At 49.7% G+C, this 22008-nt stretch overlaps 1 protein-coding gene across 1 annotated transcript in view; it reads right to left on the bottom strand.

The window, feature by feature from the left end:
- Positions 1 to 22008, bottom strand: part of LOC112239049 (neuroligin-3) — a 438413-nt gene that overhangs the window by 107449 nt on the left and 308956 nt on the right.

Raw genomic sequence — 22008 nt, forward strand, 5'->3', positions numbered from 1 at the left:
TACCACGCCGCATTTTGGTCCTCTGATCCTTCTCGCCTCTTCTCTTCAGATGAAGAGGAGGAAGACCGTGACAAAGACATTCTGTTCTGTGTTTCGGTCGTTGTGTTCTCCAGAATCAAAGACAACTTTACCCCACTGACTGGAGCAGAAACACCACAGAGAACATTTGTATAGAGAGAGACCACGTTTCCTGTTTACAATGGGCTACTACAGTATCTAGGACCTATGACTTTCGCATTATAGCACAAAGCAGAATAGTCAGCGTAAATGAAAATGATTCATGCTCGGCGGCCAGACAACACATAGATAGAATCCAGTCCTCCAATGTTTAATTACTGTATCTGTGTTGTCAATGGAAGGTGAGAAAAGAGGCAGACGGACAGACCCAGTCCCCATTCTCCCATTCTGACAGAGCAGACGGACAGACCCAGTCCCCATTCTCCCATTCTGACAGAGCAGACGGACAGACCCAGTCCCCATTCTCCCATTCTGACAGAGCAGACGGACGGACACAGTCCCCATTCTCCCATTCTGACAGAGCAGACGGACGGACACAGTCCCCATTCTCCCATTCTGACAGAGCAGACGGACAGACCCAGTCCCCATTCTACCATTCTGACAGAGCAGAAGGACAGACCCAGTCCCCATTCTGACAGAGCCGACGGACAGACCCAGTCCCCATTCTGACAGAGCAGACGGACAGACCCAGTCCCCATTCTGACAGAGCAGACGGACAGATCCAGTCCCCATTCTGACAGAGCAGACGGACAGACCCAGTCCCCATTCTGACAGAGCAGACAGACGGATCCAGTCCCCAGTCTGACAGAGCAGACGGACAGACCCAGTCCCCATTCTGACAGAGCAGACGGACAGACCCAGTCCCCATTCTGACAGAGCAGACGGACAGATCCAGTCCCCATTCTGACAGAGCAGACGGACAGATCCAGTCCCCATTCTGTCAGAGCAGACCTACGGACCCATTCCCCATTCTCCCATTCTGACAGAGCAGACCTACAGACCCAGTCCCCATTCTCCCATTCTGACAGAGCAGACCTACGGACCCAGTCCCCATTCTCCCATTCTGACAGAGCAGACCTACGGACCCAGTCCCCATTCTCCCATTCTGACAGAGCAGACAGACAGATCCAGTCACCATTCTTCCATTGTGACAGAGTGGAGCGATCGGACCCAGTCCCCATTCTCCCTCTCTGACAGAGCAGACAGACAGACCCAGTCCCCATTCTCCCTCTCTGACAGAGCAGATGGATGGACCCAGTCCCCATTCCCCCTCTCTGACAGAGCAGGCAGACAGACCCAGTCCCCATTCTCCCTCTCTGACAGAGCAGATGGATGGACCCAGTCCCCATTCCCCCTCTCTGACAGAGCAGACGGATGGACCCAGTCCCCATTCTCCCATAGAGCGCTTTGCTTTCACAACCTGAGACAGTCCTCAGACCGAACCTGCATCAGACATAGCACTGAATTCCCTATCCAGAGCCCTGGTCAACAGTAGTGCACTATATAGGGAATAGAGTGAAATTTGAGACAAAACCAAACCCTCTTATTCACTAGACAGCAAAAATCTAAGTGGAGGGAATTTTGTGGCCAAACAGCGAGTTGAGTTTGCATCATAGAGGTGCTGAATGAGAGGTAACTTTTATATTATGGAGGTGGTGAATGGCTTTGACACCTCAGAAATGAGCTCTATTCAGGCGTACAATCGTCTCAGACACCTTCTCAAGCAGCAAGAGCACAGTATTTTGCACAACAATGGTGCCTGGCCTGCATCTTGTCTGAATAACAAGCGGTAGAAAATTCAGTGTAACGGTAGCTATCTATCTATGGCTGTCTGCCTGTCTGGGACTCAAACACAGCATTTACCCCTCTGGGCTCTGGCTTTGACGTTTAATCTCTAGGATGTGTCCCAAATGGCACCCTATTCCCGAGTACATCTATTTGGTAGTGCACTATAAAGGGAATAAGGTGCTTGTTGAGATGCAGCCCCACAGATATGTTATTTCTAAAGGGGGCCCTAACATTTGGTTGGGCCCCCCTACCTCATGGGTAAAACAATTGAGTGGACTCCTTTTGATGGCGGTTGATGTTTCATTTTAAACTACATTTCCTGCAATTCTACACATTTTGCCACGGGGTGGATAGAATTTTAGACTAACTTACCAATCTAAGAAGTGTTAGCTGACATGGCTAATTGAGTGACTGTCAGAGATGATACACAACCACATTTTGAAATCGCACCTTGTGTATTCTAATTTTTCTAACTCTCAACAGTAAATTGTGACCCCGACTGAGTTCCAAAAAAAACCAAATTATAATATATATATTTTTTTTCGGGGGCCCCCTAGCAGCCGGGTGCCCTAAGCGACCGCTTGTGCTGCTTTGGTCTTGGGCTGGCCCTGTCTAAAGGTCAACGCTCCATGTAAAATGACAGTAATGGCAGGGACGGTCTACAGTACTAGTCATTGCCATTATTGCACTGCTTTTCCAATTCATAAAATGGGCTAATTTCAAAGAGCCATTTTAATAGGCTGATATCGTACTGTATGTCAATATCTCCAGGAATGGATGGCAATAGGGAGCACACACATACTGTATACTCTCTCATTGCCTCCACACCCTTTCAAAATCAAATCAAATCAAATGTTATTTGTCACATACACATGGTTAGCAGATGTTAGTGCGAGTGTAGCGAAATGCTTGTGCTTCTAGTTCCGACAATGCAGTAATAACCAACAAGTAATCTAGCTAACAATTCCAAAACTACTACCTTATAGACACAAGTGTAAGGGGATAAAGAATATGTACATAAAGATATATGAATGAGTGATGGTACAGAGCGGCATAGGCAAGATACAGTAGATGGTATTGAGTGCAGTATATACATATGAGATGAGTATGTAAACAAAGTGGCATAGTTAAAGTGGCTAGTGATACCTGTATTACATAAGGATGCAGTAGATGATATAGAGTACAGTATATACGTGTACATATGAAATGAATAATGTAGGGTATGTAAACATTGTATTAGGTAGCATTGTTTAAAGTGGCTAGTGATATATTTTACATTTCCCATCAATTCCCATTATTAAAGTGGCTGGAGTTGAGTCAGTGTGTTGGCAGCAGCCACTCAATGTTAGTGGTGGCTGTTTAACAGTCTGATGGTCTTGAGATAGAAGCTGTTTTTCAGTCTCTCGGTCCCAGCTTTGATGCACCTGTACTGACCTCGCCTTCTGGATGATAGTGGGGTGAACAGGCAGTGGCTCGGGTGGTTGTTGTCCTTGATGATCTTTATGGCCTTCCTGTGACATCGGGTGGTGTAGGTGTCCTGGAGGGCAGGTAGTTTGCCCCCGGTGATGCGTTGTGCAGACCTCACTACCCTCTGGAGAGCCTTACGGTTGTGGGCGGAGCAGTTGCCGTACCAGGCGGTGATACAGCCCGCCAGGATGCTCTCGATTGTGCATCTGTAGAAGTTTGTGAGTGCTTTTGGTGACAAGCCGAATTTCTTCAGCCTCCTGAGGTTGAAGAGGTGCTGCTGCGCCTTCTTCACGATGCTGTCTGTGTGGGTGGACCAATTCAGTTTGTCTGTGATGTGTATGCCGAGGAACTTAAAACTTACTACCCTCTCCACTACTGTTCCATCGATGTGGATAGGGGGGTGTTCCCTCTGCTGTTTCCTGAAGTCCACAATCATCTCCTTAGTTTTGTTGACGTTGAGTGTGAGGTTATTTTCCTAACACCACACTCCGAGGGCCCTCACCTCCTCCCTGTAGGCCGTCTCGTCGTTGTTGGTAATCAAGCCTACCACTGTTGTGTCGTCCGAAAACTTGATGATTGAGTTGGAGGCGTGCGTGGCCACGCAGTCGTGGGTGAACAGGGAGTACAGGAGAGGGCTCAGAACGCACCCTTGTGGGGCCCCAATGTTGAGGATCAGCGGGGTGGAGATGTTGTTGCCTACCCTCACCACCTGGGGGCGGCCCGTCAGGAAGTCCAGTACCCAGTTGCACAGGGCGGGGTCGAGACCCAGGGTCTCGAGCTTGATGACGAGCTTGGAGGGCACCATGGTGTTAAATGCCGAGCTGTAGTCGATGAACAGCATTCTCACATAGGTATTCCTCTTGTCCAGATGGGTTAGGGCAGTGTGCAGTGTGGTTGAGATTGCATCGTCTGTGGACCTATTTGGGCGGTAAGCAAATTGGAGTGGGTCTAGGGTGTCAGGTAGGGTGGAGGTGATATGGTCTGTGACTAGTCTCTCAAAGCACTTCATGATGACGGAAGTGAGTGCTACGGGGCGGTAGTCGTTTAGCTCAGTTACCTTAGCTTTCATGGGAACAGGAACAATGGTGGCCCTCTTGAAGCATGTGGGAACAACAGACTGGGATAGGGATTGATTGAATATGTCCGTAAATACACCAGCCAGCTGGTCTGCGCATGCTCTGAGGGCGCGGCTGGGGATGCCGTCTGGGCCTGCAGCCTTGCGAGGGTTGACACGTTTAAATGTTTTCCTCACGTCGACTGCAGTGAAGGAGAGTCCGCATGTTTTAGTTGCGGGCAGTGTCAGTGGCACTGTATTGTCCTCAAAGCGGGCAAAAAAGTTATTTAGTCTGCCTGGGAGCAAGACATCCTGGTCCGTGACGGTGCTGGTTTTCTTTTATAATCCGTGATTGACTGTAGACCCTGCCACATACCTCTTGTGTCTGAGCCGTTGAATTGAGATTCTACTTTGTCTCTATACTGATGCTTAGCTTGTTTGATTGCCTTGCGGAGGGAATAGTTACACTGTTTGTATTCGGTCATGTTTCCAGTCACCTTGCCCTGATTAAAAGCAGTGGTTCGCGCTTTCAACTCACCATGTTGCAGTATTACAGTACTACAGTACTACATGCAGGCATAGTGTATAGCCTACATAGTGTATAGCCTACATAGTGTATAGCCTATATAGTGTTTAGCCTACATAGTGTATAGCCTACTGGGCCTATGAGGGTGGAAGCATTATGTAGTTGCCATATCTGTTGTTGGAGATATGGCTGTAACAAATGACACTCATATAGGGCACTATAACATCCACGTTGTGGAGAACTCGGTCTGAATAACGGAATCCAAACATTAAAAGGGAATTCAACAATATTCAACAATGAATTGACCTTAGTAGGAAATCAACTAAATGTATTGAACTTAGTAGGAAATCAACTAAAGGTATTGAACTTAGTAGGAAATCAACTAAAGGTATTGAACTTAGTAGGAAATCAACTAAAGGTATTGAACTTAGTAGGAAATCAACTAAAGGTATTGAACTTAAGTTAATGATAATATAGGAACAAAATGCATCAGTGATTTGTATTTTCCTGCAACTTTCTGAAAAAGCACAGGAATGCCCCTGTCAGTATTTATATACGCGATGCGCAAGTGTGTCTACACTATGTGTAGCCGTTAGCTATGATGCTAATGATAACCTTCTCCTGGTTGATGGAAAGGCTTTCCCAAAATACCTCAATTAAATGTTAATTACAAAGTAGCCTATGGCAGAATGATATCATGATTTTTGCATCAATTCAGTGGCCATTTGTTTTACAAACTCTGCAATTACATGAGTGCTACAGAAATATCGCTAACCAATCATGCCTCAGCCAGATCGCCAGGCTCCCCTGTCTCAGCCGGATCGCCAGGCTCCCCTGTCTCAGCCGGATCGCCAGGCTCCCCTGTCTCAGCCGGATCGCCAGGCTCCCCTGCCTCAGCCGGATCGCCAGGCTCCCCTGTCTCAGCCGGATCGCCAGGCTCCCCTGTCTCAGCCGGATCGCCAGGCTCCCCTGTCTCAGCCGGATCGCCAGGCTCCCCTGTCTCAGCCGGATCGCCAGGCTCCCCTGCCTCAGCCGGATCGCCAGGCTCCCCTGCCTCAGCCGGATCGCCAGGCTCCCCTGTCTCAGCTGGCATGTCAGGTTCCTGCGTCCCAGCCGGCTCGATAGGTTCCCGCGCCTCAGCTGGTCTGTCAGGTTCCCGCGTCCCAGCCGGCTCGATAGGTTCCCGCGCCTCAGCTGGCATGACAGGTTCCCGCACTTCAGCAGTGGTGACCGGTCCACTCCTGATCCCCGGGTTCGTCCCCTTTGTCGGCGTCCTGCGGCTGGAGCCGCGCGTCGGGGAGAGGGTACTGTCATGTATACTCCCTCTCCGGCCTCTAGGTCATCAGGTTGCTGATTATCCCGCACACCTGTCACCATCGTCAAGCTCACCAGCGCCTCATGACACTCACCTGGACTCCATCATCTCCTTGATTATCGTCTCTATATCTGTCACTCCCCTATGTTCTTCTTCCTCAGGTATTTTTCATGTCGGTGTGTTGTTTGTGTTTGGTGTTTATTGTTTTGTTTATAAAACACTCACTCCCTGTACTTGCTTTCCGACTCTTAGCGTCCATCGTCACACTTGCGTCAAAGGATAACTACATCCAAAGATTAAAATGTCTTTCATTTTTCACAGACCTCAAAAGTGGTCTCCTGATGTGGTTTAATCATTGACGTAGACTTAGAACATCCCATTTGTTTTTCTATATGAAAAGGGGTGATTTTGAGAGGGAAAACTGAAACCTGGAAAAACAGAATTTGGTGAAACTGTACAGGGCCCTACTCATATCTCTGAGGTGAAATATCCTCTTTGATTCCAGAGAGGATTGTTATCATGATGAGTGACAGGCTAGATTGATTTACCCACAGTAACAACAATATTATTCTCATTGCCCTATTCTCCGCCTCTCAGTAAGAGCTAGCCATAATAATGTCTGAACGGGCTTCTGTTGTATGTGTGGATGTCATTACAGTGTAAAAATAACCTGAGTGTAAGACCTGTTGTCATTCTTATCCTGTTATCCCCTTCTGCCTTCTCAGGAGGTGATGGTCACAATACACTGTAACGTGCATCCATTTTGAATTTGGTATGCCCGTCTGCTGAATGTCCATGTGTCACTGCAGTGTAGAGATAATGATTCTAAGAATCAGGGTGTCTGATATCTCTGCTGTCTGTTAAAGCTATGCAGATGAAAGCGAGGCACAGGCACGTGGAACGCCATCCCACTGAAACATCATGGACTGATAATGGGATTATTATGATGATCAGGAGTAAGCCATTCCTACAGAGTGAAATAGCGTGTTTCAACCCAGAAGATTATGTAGAAGGTCAGAAATGTAAATTTTTTTCAAAGCGTGAATAGGAGTCTGAAGGAAACAAGTGAAGATAACATTACTAGGTATAATATATTTCAAACAAAACAACGTGTGTGTATTGATATTATAAAGCACTGGATTATAATTACACTGCTAAAAATATGAACAATTTCATACACATCACGGACGAACTGAAATGGTCCACCCGCAATTTCACACACATCACAGACAAACTGAAATGGTCCACCTGCAATTTCATACACATCACGGACAAACTGAAATGGTCCACCCGCACAGACAGTGGTGAAGAAGGCACAACAGCGCCTCTTCAACCTCAGGAGGCTGAAGAAATTATGCTTGTCTCCTAAAACCCTCACAAACTTTTACAGATGCATCCTGTCAGGCTGCATCATTGCCTGGTATGGCAACTGCACTGCCCACAACCACAAGGCTCTCCAGAGGGTGGTGAGGTCTGCACAACCACAAGGCTCTCCAGAGGGTGGTGAGTTCTGCACAACCATAAGGCTCTCCAGAGGGTGGTGAGGTCTGCACAACCACAAGGCTCTCCAGAGGGTGGTGAGGTCTGCACAACCACAAAGCTCTCCAGAGGGTGGTGAGGTCTGCACAACCACAAGGCTCTCCAGAGGGTGGTGAGGTCTGCACAACCACAAGGCTCTCCAGAGGGTGGTGAGGTCTGCACAACCACAAGGCTCTCCAGAGGGTGGTGAGGTCTGCACAACCACAAGGCTCTCCAGAGGGTAGTGAGGTCTGCACAACCACAAGGCTCTCCAGAGGGTGGTGAGGTCTGCACAACCACAAGGCTCTCGAGAGGGTGGTGAGGTCTGCACAACCACAAGGCTCTCCAGAGGGTGGTGAGGTCTGCACAACCACAAGGCTCTCCAGAGGGTGGTGAGGTCTGCACAACCACAAGGCTCTCCAGAGGGTGGTGAGGTCTGCACAACCACAAGGCTCTCCAGAGGGTAGTGAGGTCTGCACAACCACAAGGCTCTCCAGAGGGTAGTGAGGTCTGCACAACCACAAGGCTCTCCAGAGGGTAGTGAGGTCTGCACAACACATCACTGGGGGCAAACTACCTGCCCTCCAGGACACCTACAGCACCCGACGTCACAGGAAGGCCATAAAGATCATCAAGGACAACAACCACTCTAGCCACTGCCTGTTCACCCCGCTATCATCCAGAAGGCGAGATCAGTACAGATGCATCAAAGCTGGGACCGAGAGACTGAAAAACAGCTTCTATCTCAAGACCATCAGACTGTTAAACAGCCACCACTAACACAGAGAGGCTGCTGCCAACACACTGACTTGAAAACACTGGCCACTTTAATAAATGGATCACTAGTCACTTTAATAATGTTTACATATCTGACATTGCTCATCTCATATGTATATACTGTATTTTATACCATCTATTGCATTTTAGCCTATGCCACTTGTTGTGGAATTGTTAGATTACTTGTTATATATTGCTGCACTGTTGGAACTAACATCTGCTAACCATTTGTATGTGACCAATACAATTTGATTTGATGTAAAAAATATTCTATGTGGAGTGCACTATAAAATGATTGTCGCCATCTTGCTTTTTATTAGCCCAGAACATCTATCATCCTTTAAATCCTCCATATTTGATTATTTATCTCCTAAAGATCAATCAATTCCTCCTTCTATCATCATGTTTTACCGTCCCTCTAACACTAACATATTATCATCTAGAGAGTTATGTTATTTCAGCCTGGTCACAATTCCTTCCTCATTCCCATGATCCTCTACTCTGGGTATTGCACGATGCCTGTGAGGTGTGGTGTGTGTGTGTGTGTGTGTGTGTGTGTGTGTGAGGTGCTGCCTTACATAAAGTTTGACATTCATTGCATCTGTGATAGAAGACCTTTGTATTTCTCACGAGCATTTATAGTCTTCAATAAGACAGACGTCTTCATCAAGATGAGAACTGACCTGAGGAGGCAGGAGGGAAGGATCTTCAAAACACACACACACACACACACACACACGCACACGCACACGCACACACGCACACACACACACACACACACACACACACACACACACACACACACACACACACACACACACACACACACACACACACACACACACACACACACACACACACACAGCAGGCTCTGTCTTTCATGTAGAGACGTTCCATTAAAGGGGAGTAGCTCCTCAGATGCTTTTAGCATGATTACTTACAGGAAGATAAATAAAAAAATGAACGGAAGGAATGACCTTCACCGGTAGTCCCTCCCCCACGCGTTCACTCACACATAGACACGTAAACACATACAGACACACATAGACGCACAGACGCATGCATCACGTAAAAACACCCCCACACACACACAGATGCATGCACACACACACGCACGCACGCATGCACCGACGCATACTCACGCACTTACACACAAACCCACGACTCCAGTCAAATCCTCGAGCACTTAATATTCCCCCGGCACACTGCTAAAGACATCTCTCATTTGACATCATAATTACTATTAGGACAGAGGAAAGGCACATCTGCATGTTCAGTTAGCCAGGCAGATAATAACACAGCAGATTGGCCGATGTCCCTCCTTCATAACTCCTGCAACCACTCGCTGTTTGAAGACTGGGCAAAAGAGGACGAAAGAGAGAGAGAGAAGGGAGAGAGAGAGAGGGAGGGGGAGAGAGTGTGAGAAAGAGGGTGAGTAGAGAGAGAGAGATTGAAGAGAAGAGAGAGAGAGAGATTGAAGAAAGAGAGAAGAGAGATTGAAGAAAGAGAGAGAGAGAGAGAGATTGAAGAGAGAGAGAGAGAGAGAGAGAGAGAGAGATTGAAGAGAGAACGAGAGAGAGAGAGAGAGAGAGAGAGAGAGAGAGAGAGAGAGAGAGAGAGAGAGATTGAAGCGAGAACAAGAGCGAGAGAGATTTTCCTCTGTAGGGACCCAACTGTTGAATTGTCAGTTAATAGGCTGGTCAGAAATCACTCTACTGCAGAGATAGAGAGAGCGCTTCTGCTTTTAATGACCGGCCGTTCTACCTCTCTTCCTCCACAGCCTCAGATCTCCTGCTACATTACTACCCTTCCCATCTCATTAATAACACATACACAACTGAACCGTAGAGCGGAGAGTTGAAACTGAGAGAGAAAGAGTCTCTCGTATCCAGTCTCCTGTTTTTATTGTCTGTTGAATGAAGGGAGAGAGATAGTAGGAAGAGAAAGGGAGAGTGGTTGGGAGGAGGACAGGACAGGGAGCTGAGTGTGGGATCCACCCCCACAGTAGGACCTCCCAGGCTGGGTTTCTCCCAGAGCAGAGAGGGGTGGTGATGGATGAGGCCCTCAGTCGGCCCAAAGGGCCCTGGATACGCCGACACTGGGCCACCTTTGGGCCGACACTAAACTGCCTGTGGGCCAATGATGGGTGGGAGGACCAGGCAATCAAAGAGAGAGAGAGAGAGCAAGAGAGAGAGCGAGAGAGAGACACAGAGAGAGAGAGAGAGAGAGACACAGAGAGAGACTGTAAGGAGAGAGAGAGAGAGCGAGAGTATGACAGGGTAAGAGAGAAGATGTATTTCAATTGTGTTTATTATCTATTTCACTTGCTTTGGCAACATAAATGTTTGTTTCCCATGCCAATAAAGCCCATTGAATTGAAATTGAGCGAGAGCGAGAGCGAGAGCGAGAGCGAGAGAGAGCGAGAGCAGAGCAGAGAGAGAGAGAGAGAGAGAGACAGAGAGAGAGAGAGAGAGAGAGACAGAGAGAGAGAGAGAGAGAGAGAGAGAGAGAGAGATAGAGAGAGAGAGAGAGAGAGAGAGAGAGAGAGAGAGAGAGAGAGAGAGAGAGAGAGAGAGAGAGAGAGATAGAGAGGAGGGGGGGTATGGATCATGAGCTCATGGGTTCCTCAGTTCTTCTGAAAAAAATGTAATTATTGGATAAATGTAGATAAACGTTGATTTTCTTTGCCCTGGGACTTCTACATGATACTACCCTCTACATCAAAACCTTCAAACCAAATCAACATTCCACACACATGGCACAGATAACAGCAGTGAAGGAGTAGATAGAGGAACACATAGAACAGATAACAGCAGTAAGGAGGAGATAGAGGAACACATAGAACAGATAACAGCAGAGGAGGAGGAGATAGAGGAACACATAGAACAGATAACAGCAGTGAAGGAGGAGATAGAGGAACACATAGAACAGATAACAGCAGAGGAGGAGGAGATAGAGGAACACATAGAACAGATAACAGCAGTGAAGGAGGAGATAGAGGAACACATAGACACAGATAACAGCAGATAACAGCAGAGGAGGAGGAGATAGAGGAACACATAGAACAGATAACAGCAGTGAAGGAGGAGAAGAGGGAACAGATAACAGATGAAGCGGGAGATGAGAAAGCTGAGGTGTGACAGACAGCAGGACACTCCCCAGAGAAACCAGCAGAACAGCCCACCTTGGAACCAGACCCCACCCCCTAATAGACCCCACCCCCAACAGACCCCACCCCTCCCAACAGACCCCACCCCTAACAGACCCCACCCCCTAACAGACCCCACCCCTCCTAACAGACCCCACCCCTAAAAGAACCCCACCCCCTCCTAACAGACCCCACCCCCTAACAGACCCCACCCCTCCTTTCAGCCCATCAGCTCCCCTGATTGCTCTCTTGACAACCCCCACACATCCCCCGAGGACACACAAAAGCCAGAAATTGTGCTCCTCACTGACTCAAATGGCAAATACAATCAAGAGAATGAACTTTTTCACAAACACAAAGTGGTTAAACTCTGGTGCCACAACACTAGGTCCTGGAGCTGTTGTCAGAGGACAGACACTAGGTCCTGGAGCTGTTGTCAGAGGACAAACACTAGGTCCTGGAGCGGTTGTCAGAGGACAAACACTAGGTCCTGGAGCTGTTGTCAGAGGACAAACACTAGGTCCTGGAGCTGTTGTCAGAGGACAAACACTAGGTCCTGGAGCTGTTGTCAGAGGACAAACACTAGGTCCTGGAGCTGTTGTCAGAGGACAAACACTAGGTATGCCCTGGAGCTGTTGTCAGAGGACAAACACTAGGTCCTGGAGCTGTTATCAGAGGACAAACACTATGTCCTGGAGCTGTTGTCAGAGGACAAACACTAGGTATGCCCTGGAGCTGTTGTCAGAGGACAAACACTAGGTCCTGGAGCTGTTGTCAGAGGACAAACACTAGGTCCTGGAGCTGTTGTCAGAAGGCAAACACTAGGTATGCCCTGGAGCTGTTGTCAGAGGACAAACACTAGGTCCTGGAGCTGTTGTCAGAGGACAAACACTAGGTCCTGGAGCTGTTGTCAGAGGACAAACACTAGGTCCTGGAGCTGTTGTCAGAGGACAAACACTAGGTATGCCCTGGAGCTGTTGTCAGAGGACAAACACTAGGTATGCCCTGGAGCTGTTGTCAGAGGACAAACACTAGGTATGCCCTGGAGCTGTTGTCAGAGGACAAACACTAGGTATGCCCTGGAGCTGTTGTCAGAGGACAAACACTAGGTATGCCCTGGAGCTGTTGTCAGAGGACAAACACTAGGTATGCCCTGGAGCTGTTGTCAGAGGACAAACACTAGGCATGTCCTGGAGCTGTTGTCAGAGGACAAACACTAGGTATGTCCTGGAGCTGTTGTCAGAGGACAAACACTAGGCATGCCCTGGAGCTGTTGTCAGAGGACAAACACTAGGCATGCCCTGGAGCTGTTGTCAGAGGACAAACACTAGGTATGCCCTGGAGCTGTTGTCAGAGGACAAACACTAGGTATGCCCTGGAGCTGTTGTCAGAGGACAAACACTAGGTATGCCCTGGAGCTGTTGTCAGAGGACAAACACTAGGTATGTCCTGGAGCTGTTGTCAGAGGACAAACACTAGGTATGCCCTGGAGCTGTTGTCAGAGGACAAACACTAGGTATGCCCTGGAGCTGTTGTCAGAGGACAAACACTAGGTATGCCCTGGAGCTGTTGTCAGAGGACAAACACTAGGCATGTCCTGGAGCTGTTGTCAGAGGACAAATACTAGGCATGTCCTGGAGCTGTTGTCAGAGGACAAACACTAGGCATGTCCTGGAGCTGTTGTCAGAGGACAAACACTAGGTATGTCCTGGAGCTGTTGTCAGAGGACAAACACTAGGCATGTCCTGGAGCTGTTGTCAGAGGACAAACACTAGGTATGTCCTGGAGCTGTTGTCAGAGGACAAACACTAGGCATGTCCTGGAGCTGTTGTCAGAGGACAAACACTAGGCATGCCCTGGAGCTGTTGTCAGAGGACAAACACTAGGCATGTCCTGGAGCTGTTGTCAGAGGACAAACACTAGGCATGTCCTGGAGCTGTTGTCAGAGGACAAACACTAGGCATGCCCTGGAGCTGTTGTCAGAGGACAAACACTAGGCATGCCCTGGAGCTGTTGTCAGAGGACAAACACTAGGCATGTCCTGGAGCTGTTGTCAGAGGACAAACACTAGGCATGCCCTGGAGCTGTTGTCAGAGGACAAACACTAGGTATGCCCTGGAGCTGTTGTCAGAGGACAAACACTAGGTATGCCCTGGAGCTGTTGTCAGAGGACAAACACTAGGTATGTCCTGGAGCTGTTGTCAGAGGACAAACACTAGGTATGCCCTGGAGCTGTTGTCAGAGGACAAACACTAGGTATGCCCTGGAGCTGTTGTCAGAGGACAAACACTAGGTATGCCCTGGAGCTGTTGTCAGAGGACAAACACTAGGCATGTCCTGGAGCTGTTGTCAGAGGACAAACACTAGGCATGTCCTGGAGCTGTTGTCAGAGGACAAACACTATGTCCTGGAGCTGTTGTCAGAGGACAAACACTAGGTATGTCCTGGAGCTGTTGTCAGAGGACAAACACTAGGCATGTCCTGGAGCTGTTGTCAGAGGACAAACACTAGGTATGTCCTGGAGCTGTTGTCAGAGGACAAACACTAGGCATGTCCTGGAGCTGTTGTCAGAGGACAAACACTAGGCATGCCCTGGAGCTGTTGTCAGAGGGCAAACACTAGGTATGTCCTGGAGCTGTTGTCAGAGGACAAACACTAGGCATGCCCTGGAGCTGTTGTCAGAGGACAAACACTAGGCATGCCCTGGAGCTGTTGTCAGAGGACAAACACTAGGCATGCCCTGGAGCTGTTGTCAGAGGACAAACACTAGGCATGTCCTGGAGCTGTTGTCAGAGGACAAACACTAGGCATGCCCTGGAGCTGTTGTCAGAGGGCAAACACTAGGTATGTCCTGGAGCTGTTGTCAGAGGACAAACACTAGGCATGCCCTGGAGCTGTTGTCAGAGGACAAACACTAGGCATGCCCTGGAGCTGTTGTCAGAGGACAAACACTAGGTATGTCCTGGAGCTGTTGTCAGAGGACAAACACTAGGCATGTCCTGGAGCTGTTGTCAGAGGACAAACACTAGGCATGCCCTGGAGCTGTTGTCAGAGGACAAACAGTAGGCATGTCCTGGAGCTGTTGTCAGAGGACAAACAGTAGGCATGTCCTGGAGCTGTTGTCAGAGGACAAACAGTAGGCATGTCCTGGAGCTGTTGTCAGAGGACAAACAGTAGGCATGTCCTGGAGCTGTTGTCAGAGGACAAACACTAGGCATGCCCTGGAGCTGTTGTCAGAGGACAAACACTAGGCATGTCCTGGAGCTGTTGTCAGAGGACAAACACTAGGCATGCCCTGGAGCTGTTGTCAGAGGACAAACACTAGGTATGTCCTGGAGCTGTTGTCAGAGGACAAACACTAGGCATGCCCTGGAGCTGTTGTCAGAGGACAAACACTAGGTATGCCCTGGAGCTGTTGTCAGAGGACAAACACTAGGTATGTCCTGGAGCTGTTGTCAGAGGACAAACACTAGGCATGCCCTGGAGCTGTTGTCAGAGGACAGACTATGGTCCCCCAGCCACATCATAATTCACACGGGCACAAATGACCTGAGGGCCCAACAGGAAAGGGTGGCCAAAGCACTCAAGGGGAGTGAATGAAAAAGCTTCTTCCACTTTCCCCAACGCACAAGTGGTTATCTCCACACTGCTACCACAAAAATACATTCTCCTTTCCTCCATACAGCGGGTGGATGCAAGCATTTCCCAGGACTGTAACTCAAAACCTAATGTCTACCTGGCCCACCACTCCACCCTGGACTTGAACAGCCTTTATGACCAGGTCCACCTCTACAAGGCAGCAATCCCAACTTTTTCCAGGACCCTGAAGGACATCACCTTCAACTTCAGCCCCAGCACCTCACACAGGAGCAACAGAGCAACTGACATCCGCCCAGACCAGAGAGACACCCTCCCAGACCTGCAAGACCCCTCCCAGACCTGCAAGACTCCCTTCCAGACCTGCAAGACCCCCTTCCAGACCTGCAAGAACCCCCTCCCCCCCAGACCTGCAAGACCCCCCAGACCTGCAAGACCCTCCCCTTCCAGACCTGCAAGACCCTCCCTCCCCCTGCAAGACCCCCTCCCAGACCTGCAAGACCCCCTCCCCCTCCCAAAGGACCTGCATTGAGAGAACCCCTGCCAAGAGGACCTACACCCAGTAGCAGGAAGCTTCAATACAGATAGAACAGTAGGTTTTAAAGGAGGCTCTGCTCAGTGGACAGCCCTGGTATCTGGAGACAGTAGGTTTTAAAGGGGGCTCTGCTCAGTGGACAGCCCTGGTATCTGGAGACAGTAGGTTTTAAAGGGGCTCTGCTCAGTGGACAGCCCTGGTATCTGGAGACAGTAGGTTTTAAAGGGGCTCTGCTCAGTGGACAGCCCTGGTATCTGGAGACAGTAGGTTTTAAAGGGGGCTCTGCTCAGTGGACAGCCCTGGTATCTGGAGACAGTAGGTTTTAAAGGGGCTCTGCTCAGTGGACAGCCCTGGTATCTGGAGACAGTAGGTTTTAAAGGAGGCTCTGCTCAGTGGACAGACCTGGTATCTGGAGACAGTAGGTTTTAAAGGAGGCTCTGCTCAGTGGACAGACCTGGTATCTGGAGACAGTAGGTTTTAAAGGAGGCTCTGCTCAGTGGACAGACCTGGTATCTGGAGACAGTAGGTTTTAAAGGGGCTCTGCTCAGTGGACAGCCCTGGTATCTGGAGACAGTAGGTTTTAAAGGGGGCTCTGCTCAGTGGACAGCCCTGGTATCTGGAGACAGTAGGTTTTAAAGGGGGCTCTGCTCAGTGGACAGACCTGGTATCTGGAGACAGTAGGTTTTAAAGGGGCTCTGCTCAGTGGACAGACCTGGTATCTGGAGACAGTAGGTTTTAAAGGGGGCTCTGCTCAGTGGACAGACCTGGTATCTGGAGACAGTAGGTTTTAAAGGGGGCTCTGCTCAGTGGACAGACCTGGTATCTGGAGACAGTAGGTTTTAAAAGGAGGCTCTGCTCAGTGGACAGCCCTGGTATCTGGAGACAGTAGGTTTTAAAGGAGGCTCTGCTCAGTGGACAGACCTGGTATCTGGAGACAGTAGGTTTTAAAGGGGGCTCTGCTCAGTGGACAGCCCTGGTATCTGGAGACAGTAGGTTTTAAAGGAGGCTCTGCTCAGTGGACAGCCCTGGTATCTGGAGACAGTAGGTTTTAAAGGGGCTCTGCTCAGTGGACAGCCCTGGTATCTGGAGACAGTAGGTTTTAAAGGAGGCTCTGCTCAGTGGACAGACCTGGTATCTGGAGACAGTAGGTTTTAAAGGAGGCTCTGCTCAGTGGACAGACCTGGTATCTGGAGACAGTAGGTTTTAAAGGGGCTCTGCTCAGTGGACAGCCCTGGTATCTGGAGACAGTAGGTTTTAAAGGGGGCTCTGCTCAGTGGACAGACCTGGTATCTGGAGACAGTAGGTTTTAAAGGGGCTCTGCTCAGTGGACAGACCTGGTATCTGGAGACAGTAGGTTTTAAAGGGGGCTCTGCTCAGTGGACAGACCTGGTATCTGGAGACAGTAGGTTTTAAAGGGGGCTCTGCTCAGTGGACAGACCTGGTATCTGGAGACAGTAGGTTTTAAAGGGGGCTCTGCTCAGTGGACAGCCCTGGTATCTGGAGACAGTAGGTTTTAAAGGAGGCTCTGCTCAGTGGACAGACCTGGTATCTGGAGACAGTAGGTTTTAAAGGAGGCTCTGCTCAGTGGACAGCCCTGGTATCTGGAGACAGTAGGTTTTAAAGGGGGCTCTGCTCAGTGGACAGCCCTGGTATCTGGAGACAGTAGGTTTTAAAGGGGCTCTGCTCAGTGGACAGCCCTGGTATCTGGAGACAGTAGGTTTTAAAGGGGGCTCTGCTCATTGGACAGACCTGGTATCTGGAGACAGTAGGTTTTAAAGGAGGCTCTGCTCAGTGGACAGCCCTGGTATCTGGAGACAGTAGGTTTTAAAGGGGGCTCTGCTCAGTGGACAGACCTGGTATCTGGAGACAGTAGGTTTTAAAGGGGCTCTGCTCAGTGGACAGACCTGGTATCTGGAGACAGTAGGTTTTAAAGGAGGCTCTGCTCAGTGGACAGACCTGGTATCTGGAGACAGTAGGTTTTAAAGGGGGCTCTGCTCAGTGGACAGACCTGGTATCTGGAGACAGTAGGTTTTAAAGGGGCTCTGCTCAGTGGACAGCCCTGGTATCTGGAGACAGTAGGTTTTAAAGGGGGCTCTGCTCAGTGGACAGACCTGGTATCTGGAGACAGTAGGTTTTAAAGGGGGCTCTGCTCAGTGGACAGCCCTGGTATCTGGAGACAGTAGGTTTTAAAGGAGGCTCTGCTCAGTGGACAGACCTGGTATCTGGAGACAGTAGGTTTTAAAGGGGGCTCTGCTCAGTGGACAGCCCTGGTATCTGGAGACAGTAGGTTTTAAAGGAGGCTCTGCTCAGTGGACAGCCCTGGTATCTGGAGACAGTAGGTTTTAAAGGGGGCTCTGCTCAGTGGACAGCCCTGGTATCTGGAGACAGTAGGTTTTAAAGGAGGCTCTGCTCAGTGGACAGCCCTGGTATCTGGAGACAGTAGGTTTTAAAGGAGGCTCTGCTCAGTGGACAGCCCTGGTATCTGGAGACAGTAGGTTTTAAAGGGGCTCTGCTCAGTGGACAGCCCTGGTAGATGGAGACAGTAGGTTTTAAAGGAGGCTCTGCTCAGTGGACAGCCCTGGTATCTGGAGACAGTAGGTTTTAAAGGGGGCTCTTCAGTGGACAGCCCTGGTATCTGGAGACAGTAGGTTTTAAAGGGGCTCTGCTCAGTGGACAGCCCTGGTATCTGGAGACAGTAGGTTTTAAAGGGGCTCTGCTCAGTGGACAGCCCTGGTATCTGGAGACAGTAGGTTTTAAAGGAGGCTCTGCTCAGTGGACAGCCCTGGTATCTGGAGACAGTAGGTTTTAAAGGGGGCTCTGCTCAGTGGACAGCCCTGGTATCTGGAGACAGTAGGTTTTAAAGGGGGCTCTGCTCAGTGGACAGACCTGGTAGATGGAGACAGTAGGTTTTAAAGGAGGATCTGCTCAGTGGACAGACCTGGTATCTGGAGACAGTAGGTTTTAAAGGAGGCTCTGCTCAGTGGACAGACCTGGTATCTGGAGACAGTAGGTTTTAAAGGGGGCTCTGCTCAGTGGGCAGCCCTGGTATCTGGAGACAGTAGGTTTTAAAGGAGGCTCTGCTCAGTGGACAGCCCTGGTATCTGGAGACAGTAGGTTTTAAAGGAGGCTCTGCTCAGTGGACAGCCCTGGTATCTGGAGACAGTAGGTTTTAAAGGGGGCTCTGCTCAGTGGACAGCCCTGGTAGATGGAGACAGTAGGTTTTAAAGGAGGATCTGCTCAGTGGACAGCCCTGGTATCTAGAGACAGTAGGTTTTAAAGGGGCCTCTGCTCAGTGGACAGCCCTGGTAGATGGAGACAGTAGGTTTTAAAGGAGGCTCTGCTCAGTGGACAGACCTGGTATCTGGAGACAGTAGGTTTTAAAGGGGCTCTGCTCAGTGGACAGCCTTGTATCTGGAGACAGTAGGTTTTAAAGGAGGCTCTGCTCAGTGGACAGACCTGGTATCTGGAGACAGTAGGTTTTAAAGGGGCTCTGCTCAGTGGACAGACCTGGTATCTGGAGACAGTAGGTTTTAAAGGAGGCTCTGCTCAGTGGACAGACCTGGTATCTGGAGACAGTAGGTTTTAAAGGGGGCTCTGCTCAGTGGACAGCCCTGGTATCTGGAGACAGTAGGTTTTAAAGGGGCTCTGCTCAGTGGACAGACCTGGTATCTGGAGACAGTAGGTTTTAAAGGGGGCTCTGCTCAGTGGACAGACCTGGTATCTGGAGACAGTAGGTTTTAAAGGGGGCTCTGCTCAGTGGACAGACCTGGTATCTGGAGACAGTAGGTTTTAAAGGGGGCTCTGCTCAGTGGACAGACCTGGTATCTGGAGACAGTAGGTTTTAAAGGGGCTCTGCTCAGTGGACAGACCTGGTATCTGGAGACAGTAGGTTTTAAAGGAGGCTCTGCTCAGTGGACAGACCTGGTATCTGGAGACAGTAGGTTTTAAAGGAGGCTCTGCTCAGTGGACAGCCCTGGTATCTGGAGACAGTAGGTTTTAAAGGGGCTCTGCTCAGTGGACAGCCCTGGTATCTGGAGACAGTAGGTTTTAAAGGGGCTCTGCTCAGTGGACAGCCCTGGTATCTGGAGACAGTAGGTTTTAAAGGGGCTCTGCTCAGTGGACAGCCCTGGTATCTGGAGACAGTAGGTTTTAAAGGAGGCTCTGCTCAGTGGACAGCCCTGGTATCTGGAGACAGTAGGTTTTAAAGGGGCTCTGCTCAGTGGACAGACCTGGTATCTGGAGACAGTAGGTTTTAAAGGGGGCTCTGCTCAGTGGACAGACCTGGTATCTGGAGACAGTAGGTTTTAAAGGAGGCTCTGCTCAGTGGACAGACCTGGTATCTGAGACAGTAGGTTTTAAAGGGGCTCTGCTCAGTGGACAGACCTGGTATCTGGAGACAGTAGGTTTTAAAGGGGCTCTGCTCAGTGGACAGCCCTGGTATCTGGAGACAGTAGGTTTTAAAGGGGGCTCTGCTCAGTGGACAGACCTGGTATCTGGAGACAGTAGGTTTTAAAGGGGCTCTGCTCAGTGGACAGACCTGGTATCTGGAGACAGTAGGTTTTAAAGGAGGCTCTGCTCAGTGGACAGACCTGGTATCTGGAGACAGTAGGTTTTAAAGGGGCTCTGCTCAGTGGACAGCCCTGGTATCTGGAGACAGTAGGTTTTAAAGGGGGCTCTGCTCAGTGGACAGCCCTGGTATCTGGAGACAGTAGGTTTTAAAGGGGGCTCTGCTCAGTGGACAGCCCTGGTATCTGGAGACAGTAGGTTTTAAAGGAGGCTCTGCTCAGTGGACAGCCCTGGTATCTGGAGACAGTAGGTTTTAAAGGAGGCTCTGCTCAGTGGACAGCCCTGGTATCTGGAGACAGTAGGTTTTAAAGGGGGCTCTGCTCAGTGGACAGCCCTGGTAGATGGAGACAGTAGGTTTTAAAGGAGGCTCTGCTCAGTGGACAGCCCTGGTATCTGGAGACAGTAGGTTTTAAAGGGGCTCTGCTCAGTGGACAGCCCTGGTATCTGGAGACAGTAGGTTTTAAAGGGGCTCTGCTCAGTGGACAGCCCTGGTATCTGGAGACAGTAGGTTTTAAAGGGGCTCTGCTCAGTGGACAGCCCTGGTATCTGGAGACAGTAGGTTTTAAAGGAGGCTCTGCTCAGTGGACAGCCCTGGTATCTGGAGACAGTAGGTTTTAAAGGGGCTCTGCTCAGTGGACAGCCCTGGTATCTGGAGACAGTAGGTTTTAAAGGGGCTCTGCTCAGTGGACAGACCTGGTAGATGGAGACAGTAGGTTTTAAAGGAGGATCTGCTCAGTGGACAGACCTGGTATCTGGAGACAGTAGGTTTTAAAGGAGGCTCTGCTCAGTGGACAGACCTGGTATCTGGAGACAGTAGGTTTTAAAGGGGCTCTGCTCAGTGGGCAGCCCTGGTATCTGGAGACAGTAGGTTTTAAAGGAGGCTCTGCTCAGTGGACAGCCCTGGTATCTGGAGACAGTAGGTTTTAAAGGAGGCTCTGCTCAGTGGACAGCCCTGGTATCTGGAGACAGTAGGTTTTAAAGGGGCTCTGCTCAGTGGACAGCCCTGGTAGATGGAGACAGTAGGTTTTAAAGGAGGATCTGCTCAGTGGACAGCCCTGGTATCTAGAGACAGTAGGTTTTAAAGGGGCCTCTGCTCAGTGGACAGCCCTGGTAGATGGAGACAGTAGGTTTTAAAGGAGGCTCTGCTCAGTGGACAGACCTAGTATCTGGAGACAGTAGGTTTTAAAGGGGGCTCTGCTCAGTGGACAGCCTTGTATCTGGAGACAGTAGGTTTTAAAGGAGGCTCTGCTCAGTGAACAGACCTGGTAGATGGAGACAGTCGTTTTTAAAGGGGCCTCTGCTCAGTGGACAGCCCTGGTATCTGGAGACAGTAGGTTTTAAAGGAGGCTCTGCTCAGTGGACAGACCTGGTATCTGGAGACAGTAGGTTTTAAAGGAGGCTCTGCTCAGTGGACAGACCTGGTATCTGGAGACAGTAGGTTTTAAAGGAGGCTCTGCTCAGTGGACAGCCCTGGTATCTGGAGACAGTAGGTTTTAAAGGAGGCTCTGCTCAGTGGACAGCCCTGGTAGATGGAGACAGTAGGTTTTAAAGGAGGCACTGCTCAGTAGACAGCCCTGGTAGATGGAGACAGTAGTTTTTAAAGGGGTCTCTGCTCAGTGGACAGCCCTGGTAGATGGAGACAGTAGGTTTTAAAGGGGCCTCTGCTCAGTGGACAGCCCTGGTAGATGGAGACAGTAGG

Source organism: Oncorhynchus tshawytscha, linkage group LG08 (genome assembly GCF_018296145.1).
Source record: "Oncorhynchus tshawytscha isolate Ot180627B linkage group LG08, Otsh_v2.0, whole genome shotgun sequence".
Classification (NCBI taxonomy): Eukaryota; Metazoa; Chordata; class Actinopteri; order Salmoniformes; family Salmonidae; genus Oncorhynchus; species Oncorhynchus tshawytscha.